At 46.4% G+C, this 12,336-nt stretch overlaps 1 long non-coding RNA gene across 1 annotated transcript; it reads left to right on the forward strand.

The window, feature by feature from the left end:
• Positions 1 to 475: 475 nt before the first annotated feature.
• On the forward strand, positions 476 to 9,375 carry LOC129025198 (uncharacterized). Its single transcript, XR_010123252.1, has 3 exons — positions 476 to 566; positions 8,962 to 9,115; positions 9,208 to 9,375. It is a non-coding gene; the product is annotated as an uncharacterized LOC129025198 (long non-coding RNA).
• Positions 9,376 to 12,336: the final 2,961 nt, after the last annotated feature.

A 12,336-nucleotide genomic window follows, 5' to 3' on the forward strand; every position in this document is an offset into this window, starting at 1 on the left:
GAGAAGTGAGAGGGGAGACTCTGAAAGGCAGGGAAGAACCCTGAAAGGAGGGGCTGGGGGCTCGAGCTGGTTGTGAAAGCCTTTCGCCTTTATGCTTTGCTCTCAATGTGGTGGGCAGACTGGACAAGCAGGTGCCCTTAGAGGTTCTCACGGGCACCTTTGCTTACTTAGTCCTTTTACAGCTCGGATTAATATTTAACTTCCTTTGGGAAAGATCAAAAAACAAAGGCAGAAACTCAGACCCGGGTAGCAGTGGCATCCTCACCCCAGGGCTAGACTCTACAGCTCCTGCTCTTTGTCCCCAAGTCTCCTCCCCTCTCCTTTGTCTCCAGGCCCCAGGGGAAGGCTAGAGAATGATCACGTGGCCGGGATGGAGCTGTGTTCCTGGCAGTCCCCTGGGCTTCCTGCAGGGACCTGGATTCTTAGTATTTCAGGCTGCTGTCCCGTTTTTTTTTTTTTCATTTCCTTTTTGTTTTTGTTGTTGATGTGACCGCGTGTCCACAAACCTGGGATTCCCTCGCCCTCAGATTCCAGAATCCAATTTCTTGGATTTCAGTGTTTTTAAGGTCAGTGGAAACTTTTTTAAAAAGCAACATTAAGCTAATATATTCTTACTGCAGAAAAGGAGCTTTGTTCTATTTATCTCTAAAGCTGATGCTCATTAGTAGTTCTCAGATTTGGAAAGATATTTGTACTATTTATTTATAGGAGCATTTATTTATGGGAGCATTTATTTATAGGAAATGCTGGCTGGGCGTGGTGGCTCACACCTGTAATCCCAGCACTTTGGGAGGCCAATGTGGGCGGATCAGTTTGAGACCAGCCTGGCCAACATGGCAAAACCTCGTCTCTACTAAAAATACAAAAATTAGCTGGGCGTGGTGGTGAGCGCCTGTAATGCCAGCTACTCCGGAGGCTGAGGCTGGAGAATCGCTTGAATCCGGGAGGTGGAGGCTGCAGTGGGCCGAGATCATGCCATTGCACTCTAGCCTGGGCGACAAGAGCGAAACTCCGTCTCAAAAAAAAAAAAAAAAAAGGAAATCCACTAGATCGAGGTGCTTGGAAAAACAATCCATCACTAAGGATCCTTCCCTTCCTCTTCTCCATTAATACCACCTTTGTAAAGATTCCCTCCAGTACCACCCCAAATAACTGAAGTGCAGATAATTATTTCCCAGAATGTTGTTTTTAACGCTGGTGAAATTCCATGGCAAACATTTTACTAACACTCTCCTCCCTTTTCTACCTGAGGTATAAAACTTGGAGTCAGCCTGGGTAATATTTTATAGGAAAATGCTCTTCATCACTGTACACCTGTGCTTACCATGGTACCTGGGGTATCTAGTAGGTGCCAGATAAATATATATGTGTGTGTATATATATATATATATATATATATATATATATATATATATAGTATGGTTTTGGTTTTTTTTTTCCCCGAGACAGAGTCTTGCTTTGTCTCCCAGGCTGGCATGCAGTGGCGTGATCTCGGCTCACCGCAACCTCCGCCTCCTGGTTCAAGCAATTCTCCTGCCTCAGCCTCCCAAGTAGCTGGGATTACAGGCGTGTACCACCATGCCCAGCTAATTTTTGTGTTGTTAGTAGAGATGGGGTTTCACCATGATGGCCAGGCTGGTCTCAAACTCCTGACCTCAGGTGATTCCTCCACCTCAGCCTCCAAAAGTGCTGGGATTACAGGCATGAGCAGTGCACCAGCCCACAAACAAATATTTACTGAGGGAATTAATGAAGAAGAGTCTGGGAGAAAAGAAGAAATCAGAGATTTCTAAAATGGAAGAATTTCCCCTAGAATTATCCAGAACTGACTGTGTAATAAAAGTACACCTTTTCCTTTTTTGCTTAGCTAAGTATTGGAGAAACATTTAAAATTATTAAAAATAGAGGGAGTTTCGGGAGCCTGAAAAGTCTTTAGACCCCAAAACTGCTGGGATCCTAGGCCTTAAGTTTCCAAAGAAGAAATGCTCTTAGACTTGATCCTGCCTGCTCACAGGCCCAGAGTGGACGTGGCTACTGGCTTATCTTATGTCTAGAAGAATTAAGTGATTGCAGTATGCTCAGCTTAAAAAGTTGTCATGAACCTGGGGATGGAGTAGAGGGGGTTGGTGTTTAGAACATCCTAACCACCCCTTTCTGCTCTGGTCTAGAAGGAGGCCAGAAACATTTCATAAAATGTTGTACAAAGTATCCCTCCCAGAATCCTGGTGTTCCAGGGAGGCAGTGCCGGCTGCTCAGTTGAGCATGGCCTTTTGGGTTCAGATGGACCTAAGTCCAAATTCTATCTGTGTCCTGAGTTGTTCAGCCTGATAAAGAAAAGTAGACACTGGGCCAGGCGCAGTGGCTCATGCCTGTAATCCCAGTACTGTGGGAGGCCGAGGCAGGCTGATCACCTGCGGCTGGGAGTTTGAGACCAGCCTGACCAACATGAAAGAAACCCCTTCTCTACTAAAAATACAAAATTAGCCGGGCATGGTGGTGCATGCCTATAATTCCAGCTACTCAGGAGGCCGAGGCAGGAGAATCGCTTGAACCTGGGAGGCGGAGGTTGCGGTGAGCCGAGATGGCACCATTGCACTCCAGCCTGGGCAACAAGAGCGAAACTCTATCTTGGGGGAAAAAAAAAGAAAAAAGAAAAAAGAAAAGTAGACACCATGAGGCCTGGTAAGTATTAAGCTGCAAAGAAAACTCAGATAATTAACTTAAGCGCAGGGGAGTTAGTTGAATGGAGAGCTGCCCCAGTGAAGACCAAAGGCGAGGGATGGTGGGTGATGTGGGTGGCAAAGTTGCACAAGGAAAAGGGATGGACAGTTCAGACTGGTGGGTCTTCAGGAGATTGGCACAGCTGCTGGGCCCCAAGTCTATTTATTGAGGCTGATAGTACAGTCCCAAGTTCACCATTAATTTTTTTTTTTGAGATGGAGTTGTGCTCTGTCGCCCAGGCTGGAGTGCAGTGGGGCAATCTTGGCTCACTGCCATCTATCTCCGCCTCCTGGGTTCAAGCAATTCTTCTGCCTCAGCCTCCCAAGTAGCTGGGACTACAGGTGCATGCCACCACGCCTGGCTAATTTTTGTATTTTTAGTAGAGACGGGTTTCACCATGTTGGCCAGGCTGGTCTCGAACTCCTGACCTCGTGATCCACCCACCTTGACCTCCCAAAGTGCTTACAGGCAAAGTGATTACAGGCGTCAGCCACCGCGCCCGGCCTCATTAAGTTGTTTTTCTGCTGATTCTGACCTACTTTTCTGGAAGCAGCCACTCAGTCATTCTTTAGGAGCCGTGGCTGCTTGCAATCTTATATCCTCCAGGCCCAGCATCCTGCAGCAAACAAGTCCAAACCATGTGCTAAGGGTACTAAAAATTCATTTCTCAAACCTCAGCACTATTGATATTTGGGGCCAAATCATTGTTTCTTACTTTTATTTTATTTTATTTTTATTTATTTATTTATTTTGAGACAGAGTCTTGCTCTGTTGCCCAGGCTAGAGTACAGTGGCACGATCTCGGCTCACTGCAATCTCCACCTCCCCTTTCAAGCAATTCTCCTGCCGCAGCCTCCAGAGTAGCTGGGATTACAGGTGCCCGCCACCATACCCAGCTAATTTATTTGTATTTTTAGTAGAGATGGGGTTTCACCATGTTGTCCAGGCTGGTTTCGAACTCCTGACCTCAAGTGATCTGCCCTCCTCGGCCTCCCAAAGTGCTGGAATTACAGGCGTGAGCCACCATGCTTGGCCAAAATCGTTGTTTCTTATGGGGTGCTATCCTGCAGGGCAACATGGTAGGATATTTTGCAATATCCCTGGCCTCTACCCACCAGATGCCTTGCAGTATCCTCCAATTATGACAACGCAAAATGCCTATAGACATCACCAAATGTCACTGTATGCCAAATTTCCCCCATTTGCAAACCACTGCATCATACAAATTTTTCTCCATGAAATGCTTCACACAGGGCTTCCATGAGGATTGGAATTCATTAGTCTAGTTCCAGAGCAAAACCAGGAAACTCAGTATTGGCCAGGTGCAGTGGCTCACACCTGTAATCTCAGCACTTTGGGAGGCCGAGGCAGGTGGATCACAAGGTCAGGAGATAGAGACCATCCTGGCTAACATGGTGAAACCCTGTCTCTACTAAAAATACAAAAAAAATTATCTGGGTGTGGTGGCAGGCGCCTGTAGTCCCAGCTACTCGGGAGGCTGAGGCAGGAGAATGGCGTGAACCCGGGAGGAGCTTGCAGTGAGCCGAGATCACACCACTGCACTCCAGCCTGGGTGACTGAGCAAGACTGCATCAAAAAAAAAAAAAAAAAAAAAATGAAACTCTATCACTTTATGTTGAGTTTATAACAGTGCTTCTTCCCAATTCTACCTTCGACGTGGGTAAGTAGATTCCTACTCAGGGCCCCAGACCTTAAAGAGTCCTGCTCTAGGCTTGTTTCAGCCAAGTCCCTTCCCATGGAGGAGGGAGTCAACAGGGCCAAGAGAATATGTCCACCGAAGCCTGTTCCCTCTCTCCTAGACCATTCTGGGTGCTCGCAGGACCTCAAAATTTCTTGCACAGAAGGGTCAAGTCTACCTACAGGGCATACACAGCTTTTTCGCAGGGTCACTTCTCCAGACTCGGCCATGACACTGGGGTGGCCCACATGGGGTCATGGAGTGTCAGTGTAGATGGAGCTTAGACGTGTGGCCTATGCTATTTTTGGCAATGTAAATGGAGCTTAGATATGTGGGCTGTACTATTGCCCCAGATCCTGCAAATGCAACACAAGGGCCTGCTCTCTCCTTCTTGAGCCACCAGCTCTCTTACAAGATGTCATTGAGATCACTAGCAACTCCAAAGCCTCTATGTACCTTCTCCACTTTCCTCAATCTCTGCAGAAGGTGGTGATAAGCACTCACCCCAAGTGGAGAACCAGAAGGGAAAAGAAGAGGTTCCGAGAGCCCAGAGAATTCCCCCTCAGAGCAAGCAGGGGCTAGACAGCTTTGCATCTCTCCACTGAGCAAAGAGCACTACCCCGTGATCAGTGAAACACTCTCCAGAAAAACACCAGCATTCCTGGTAGATTTGTTTTCCTTTGCTTGTCTCTAATTGACACACAAGACCTTCTCTGGGCTATGGATTCCACAGTCAGATATTTAGAGAGATGTCGCCACTGCCTTCTCAGTGAAGCGGTCTGGCTGATGCTCCCCCAGGGGAAATGAATCACTCTCTTGATTTTGAACTTGCACAGCCTGTTACTCACACCTTGGCTAGTGACTGACCTGTTCCGTCATACCTTGTGTAGAGGTGAATCCTATGAGCTCCCCCAAGGCAGCGGCTCCTGACTTACCTGGCTTCCCCAGTGGGCCTAGCACAGGGCTCACACACGGTGCAGCTGCTCAGATGTTCCTCCCTGAATCAATTAACTTTAAAATTCCACCTGGTTGGGATCAAAGTCATTGAGATTTATGAGAAAAACCAGTCCAACCAGTCCCCACTTCATGATTTTCCCCTGTGGCTCTTAGGTCCTGAAGCTGGTTTATTTTGTCAACTTAATGTCCTGCTATCAACACTCACTTTATACTTGGCCCATGCATGGGTAGGGGCGGATCTTCTTTACATTGTAAAGACTGGGAGCATCAAAAAGAGGAAATTTTAGAGATTGTATTAGTTCCCTAGGGCTGCTATAACAAAATGCCACAGACAAGGTGGCTTAAAACAACAGAAATATGGCTGGGCACAGTGGCTCATGCCTGTAATCCCAGCACTTTGGGAAGCTGAGGCGGGCAGATCACCTAAGGTCAGGAGTTCGAGACCAGCCTGACCAACATGGAGAAACCCGATCTCTACTGAAAATACGAAAAAATTAGCAGGGCATGGTGGCGGGTGCCTGTAATTCCAGCTACTTGGGAGGCTGAGGCAGGAGAATCGCTTGAACCTGGGAGATGGAGGTTGCGGTGAGGCAAGATCACACCACTGCACTCCAGCCTGGGCAACAAGAGCAAAACTCCATCTCAAAAAAACAAACAAAACCCAGAAATATATTCTCTCTGGTTCTGAAGGTCAGAAGTCCAAAATCTAGGTGTTGGCAGGGCCTCACACTCTCTGAAGGCTCTCAGAGAGCCTTTCTTGCCTCTTTCTAACTTCTGGGCGTGTTCCTCAGCTTATAGATATCCATCATTGCATGGCATTTTCCCTGTGTGTCTTCTCTGTGTTCAAATGTCCATTTTTTTTTTTTTTTTTTTTTTTTTTTTGAGATGGAGTCTTGCTCTGTCACCCAGGCTGGAGTGCAATGGTGCGATCTTGGCTCAGTGCAATCTCTGTCTCCCGGACTCCAGTGATTCTCCTGCCTCAGCCTCCCGAGTAGCTGGGACTACAGGTGCCTGCCACCGTGCCCGGCTAATTTTCGTATTTTTAGTAGAGACAGGGTTTCACCTTGCTGGCCAGGCTGGTCTTGAACTCCTGACCTCAGGTGATCCACTGGCCTTGGCTTCCCAAAGTGTTGGGATTACAGATGTGAGCCACCACACCTGGTGCCCCCCCTTTATAAATAAGGACACCAGTCATTGGGTTAGGTTTCACCCTAACTCAGTATGACTTGATTATGTCTGCAAAGAGCCTATTTCCAAGTACGCTGACTCTCATGGGTATGGAGGTTAGGACTTGAACACGTCTTTTGAGGGGATAACCACTACAGAGATGAAAGCACTTAATTCCCACAGCCTTTGGGGAAACTGTCTTGTGGCATGTGTGAGCCTAACCTTACATCTCATCTCCCCACAAGAAGCTTTGAATCTGGAAAGCTTAATTTGGATCCTAGCTCCATCATATGTGCCACCTCGGATAAACTGCTTAACCCAGAATACCTTCAAATGTTATTATACTCCTCCACACAAAATCAAAGAGCTTTATAACAGTCTATTCTCATTTCTTCTCTTCTATCCTTTGGGCTATTATTTTCTTTCTTTTTCTTTTTCCTCCGTTTTTTCTTTGGAGACAGAGTCTCACTATGTTGTCCAGACTGGAGTGCAGTGGCCATTCACAGGCATGATCATAGTGCATCACAGCCTTAAACTCCTGGGCTCAGGCAATCTTCCCACCTCAGCCTCCTGATGGGCTATTATGATTATTCATTTTACTTCTACATATGTTATAAACCTCATAAGACATTGTTATTATTTTTTACTTTAAACAGTTTCAAGTTCAGAAAAATTTTGGCTATTTTTTTTTAGCCTTCCCTCATTTTGGGGGGGCTCCAATTATGTTAGACCACTTGATACTATCCCACAGATCACCGAGGTGGTGTTCATCTTATTATTTTATTTCTATTTTCATTTTAAAAATCTATTTTTATTTTGGCTGGGCACAGTGGCTCACACCTGTAATCCTAGCACTTTGGGAGGCCAAGACAGGTGGATCACCTGAGGTCAGGAGTTCGAGACCAGCCTGGCCAACATGGAGAAACCCCGTCTCTACTAAAAATACAAAAATTAGCCGAGTGTGGTGGCACGTGCCTGTAATCCCAGCTACTTGGGAGGCTGAGGCAGGAGAACCACTTGAACCTGGGAGGTGGAGGTTGTAGTGAGCCAAGATAGCATCACTGCACTCCAGCCTGGGTGACAAGAGTGAAACTCCGTCTCCATAAATAAATAAATAAATAAATAAATAAATAAATAAATAAATAAATGTAAAATAAAATAAAATAGAAATGGCCCCTTCAAAATTCATGAGAAAAACATGGAGAGGGAAGGTGGCTCCTGGAGGGAGTGGTGTGGGACCAGTAGCTAAAGGAATCCAGTTTCGGTGAGTTATCTGTACCGTAAAGGGGAAGTGTCATGAGCCCCTTGCTCCACAAAGCTTGTGGAAATAGAGAACCATGAATTAGATCCAGAGGCAAGCTTCATGAGGAATCATGGGTCCTTTTTTTTCTTTTCTTTTCTTTTCTTTTTTGTGAGACAGTCTCACTGTCACGCAGGCTGGAGTGCAGTGGTGTGATTTTGGCTCACTGCAACCTTTGCCTCACAGGCTCACCTGCTTCAGCTTCCTACAGGCAGGTGCAAGCCACCATGCATGGCTAATTTTCTTTATTTTTTGTAGAGACAAGGTCTCGAGAGTTCTCACTATGTTGCCCAGGCTGGTCTTGGACTCCTGGGCTAAAGCGGTCCTCCTGCCTTGGCCTCCCAAAAGTGCTGGGATTACAGGCATAAGCTGCCATGCCCAGCCTGAGATCATGGGTTCTTTAACTGTACCCTCTTCAGACCTTAGCCCAGTATGGGATATAAAGGAGCTTCTCAGGATAGATTGACTATTATTTGCAAAGGTAATCAGAAGTGATTCTGTGCTTGGAACAGATACCAGAGAATGCAGCCTCTGCGATGAGATCATCTGGGCCCTGTGAAAGAAACTGTTTGGCAGAGATGGTTGCTTATCAAAGCTGGCTGGGTGTGTTTCGGCCCTGTGTTATCTGTTTAGAGTCAAGGCTGGCCTCAGTGAGGAGCAAAGAGCCAGCTAGTGGGTGGTCTAGCCTCCTGCACTCAAATATGTCTCCCCCAAAAGCTGAGAGTCGCTTTAGAATTCAGTTTCTTTCAGTTATTTCTGCCTCGTTCAAATGTGAACACCTTGTCCTGAATGGTGAATGAATTTTTTTCTTCCTCATTAGGGCTTCTAGTTGAAAACCACACCCTACCAGATGAAATGCAGAAGTGAAATTTGTGGAAAGTGGTCTGGGTGGAAACCCTCCTCTAAATCCCATCTGAGATCTCAAAGAACACTGGTTCTCAGAAGAGCCTAGAAGACAGAGACAGTGGCAGGGAGGGGTCTCACAGCTGCCCAACACCAGCCAGCACATAATTTGGGCCAAGATTTGGTTAATTGTGGATTGGGACAAGGTGAAAGAAAACATGGCTCACAAAGGAAGTCCAATGGCACCCATGAGGCAAATGTACGCTGTGCTCAGTTACAGACATGGGGAGGAGCAAGTTTGGAAGCCTCAACTGTCACCATCAGGGAGAGCTGGGGCCACAGCTAGGAGACAGGAGGACCTCTAGTCAGAGCTGCTGGTGCTTCAGGGATGGAAGACTCACATGCTACAGGCTTGACCTGCCTTCAAGGTATGAATGATGGCAGGTATGCTGAGAAGTTTACTTGCCTCCTGCAATGTTTTCCCTACCTGCTCACAGATGCCTGACATTCCTTTCAACAGGGAACAAGCTTTGCACTACAGAGCAAAAGAGCAAGCTTAAAATGGCCGTTGGAGGAGAAAGACCACAAGAGAAAGACCACAAGAGGGGGAGAATGGTGTGTGTGTGTGTGTGTGTGTGTTTGTGTTTATCTAGGATGGTATAATTTTGCTCATTGAAATAAGAAAATTTGGAGGCCGGGCATGGTGGCTCACACCTGTAATCCCGGTACTTTGGGAGGCTGAGGCAGGCGGATCATTTGAGGTCAGGAGTTTGAGACCAGCCTGGCCAACATGGTGAAACCCTGTCTCTACTAAAAATACAAAAAAATTAGCCAGGAGTGGTGGCACATGCCTGTAGTACCAGCTACTCAGGAGGCTGAGGCAGGAGAATCACTTGAACTTGGGAGGTGGAGGTTACAGTGAGCCGAGATTGAGCTATTACATTCCAGACTAGGTGACAGAGCTAGACTCCATCTCAAAAAAAAAAAAAAAAAAAAAGAAAGAAAATTTGGGGTCCTGTTGGTGGGGTGGGAGGAGGGACAGCATCAGGAAGAATAGCCAATGGATGCTGGGCTTAATACCTAGGTGATGGGTTGACCTGTGCAGCAAACCACCACGGCACACGTTTACATATGTAACAAACCTGCACATCCTGCACATGTACCCTCGAACTTAAAATAAATATTGATTAAAAAAGTAAAAAGAAAATTTGCTTTCTCCCCCATATATAGCAGTAGCAGCAGCATTTCAGAATGGCTTTAACTTTCCCAGCTTTAAGAAGCAGAGGAAAGCAAGGCCTTTCTTCCAGGCAAGAATATGAAAAAGGGGGGGGGGGGGTTGTTGCTTTGAGGGAAGTTACGCTTATTTTTTTTTTGTCTTTTGTTTTTTTTTTTTTTTTTCCTTTTTCTGGAGAACGGGGTCTCGCTATATTGCCCAGGCAGGTCTCGAACTCCTGGGCTCAAGCTATCCTCCCGCCTCTTGCCTCCCTGAGAGCTGGGATTACAGGCGTGAGCCACCGCGCCCGGCCTCTTATTCTCGATTGAAATTCTTTCATAGATCTCAAATTGTCGCTCTGAAATGCAGTACTTCCCTCTGCTGGCCATAGGGTTGTATAGCTCATCAAAAACAAGGATGACTCCCAAGTCCTCTCCCTCATCTAAGACTAAGGAATTGACTCACGACATGAGGTGGGAGATAAATCAAATATAGGATAATTTTCCAACCCTCACGCCCCCTCAGAAAACATCCTTGAGTGTTTTTTGGCTCTGAATTTAAATAGGTTTATCCAGCTTCTCCAGCCTGTGCTTAGCCAATTAGGTCACATTGGCATGAATGTGCAAAGAACAATGGTTTGGAGCCCCACCCACCCAATTGGAGGACGTTGGCCCCCTCCCAATACTCCCTTGGAGATCCTGGAATACGTTCAGGGGGCAGAGGCTCATGATTTGGGGTTTGGGGCCTCACAGAGAGTCCACCATGTTCTTCTTGCTGGCTTCTGTCCTTACACCATCTCTTGGTTAAAAAGCCCCTCAAGGGCTCAAGCCGGGCGCAGTGGCTCATGCCTGTAATCTCAGCACTTTGGGAGGCCGAGGTGGGCGGATCACCTGAAGTCAGGAGTTCGAGACCTCCCTGAGCAACATAGTGAAACTCCATCTCTACTAAAAATGCAAAAACTAGCTGGGCGTGGTGGCACATGCCTGTAATCGCAGCTACTTGAGAGGCTGAGGCAGGAGAATCGTTTAAACCTGGGAGGCGGAGATTGCAGTGAGCCGAGATAGCACCACTGCACTCCAGCCTGGGTGACAGAGCAAGATTCCATCTCAACAACAGCAACAAAAGCAGTTGAAAGAAATTTCCTGCTGCTCTATTGTCCTGCCTGAGCCAGAGTCTGCTAATTCTTGAATCTGCCTCAGTTGCAGTCCTGCTAGTGCCGGTTTCAGTGCAGATGTAGGAAAAAGGGCTCCACAAGAGAGTTGGAATTTATTCTGATGTATTTGTATGACCAAATAACAAGTTACATGCTCTCCATTGCATCGTGGTGTGTTTTGGTTAAAAAGCTACCATATCCTAGCAGGGTGGTGGTGATGTGTACCTGTAGTCACAGTTACTCAGGAGGCTGAGGGAGGAGGATTGCTTGAGCCCAGGAGTTTGAGATCAGTCTGGAAAACATAGTGCGACCCCGTCTTTAAAAAAAAAAAAAAAAAAGCTACTGTGCTTAGGGGGCTTTTTTCATTCTTGTGAAACTAAATTTCCACAAATTGACTCTGAAATCAGAGTGAAAACTCTACTAGTATTTTCTATTTCTTTAAGACGTTTTATTTATTTATTTATTTATTTATTTATTTATTTATTTATGTGAGACAGAGTCTCTCTGTTGCCAGGCTGGAGTGCAGTGGTGTGATCTCGGTTCACTGAAACCTCCGACTCCCTGGTCCAAGTGATTCTCCTGCCTCAGCCTCCCGAGTACCTGGGATTACAGGCACATGCCACCACGCCCAGTTGATTTTTATATTTTTAGTAGAGACAGGGGTTTCACTGTGTTAGCCAGGATGTTCTCGATCTCCTGACCTTGTGATCCGCCACCGTGGGTGGGATTACAGATGTGAGCCACCGTGCCCGGCCAAGATGTTTTATTCAAATTCTACTTTGATTTTATTTGAGGCCTTCAAAAGCTTCCATAATGAAGGGTGGATATATCCCTTAGGATGAGAAATAGAGCCTAAAGGAGATGTTCTCAACATGACTCTCCAGTAAACAGTGGTAGTAAGTACTAGGGTCAAACCTCACCTTGGGGAGAAAAATGGTGTTTATAGGTTTATGGGCCTTTCTCAAAGGCACACTGAAAAACACGAAACACAGGTCTCAATGTAGAGGCTGAGAAGTGGGAGCATATCCAGTTTTTAAAAGCAAATAAAATACAAGTTATTACTTGTGATACAAACAAGCCAGAACCCCAAGACCCAGAGATGCTTCTTGGCATCTGGAAGAAGCCGATGCGGTGACAGTGCTCTGAGTCAGGGGATGCTCAAGGATTACTCCGCAGGCCTTCAGTGATGTGTTTAGTGCTGCGGTGGGAAACTTCACCTCTCTTTTAACACCAGTCTAAGGCCTCAGCTCAGCTCTGATAGGAGCTACTGGGAGCAAGTGACT

This window comes from Pongo pygmaeus, chromosome 12 (genome assembly GCF_028885625.2).
Source record: "Pongo pygmaeus isolate AG05252 chromosome 12, NHGRI_mPonPyg2-v2.0_pri, whole genome shotgun sequence".
Taxonomy (NCBI): Eukaryota; Metazoa; Chordata; class Mammalia; order Primates; family Hominidae; genus Pongo; species Pongo pygmaeus.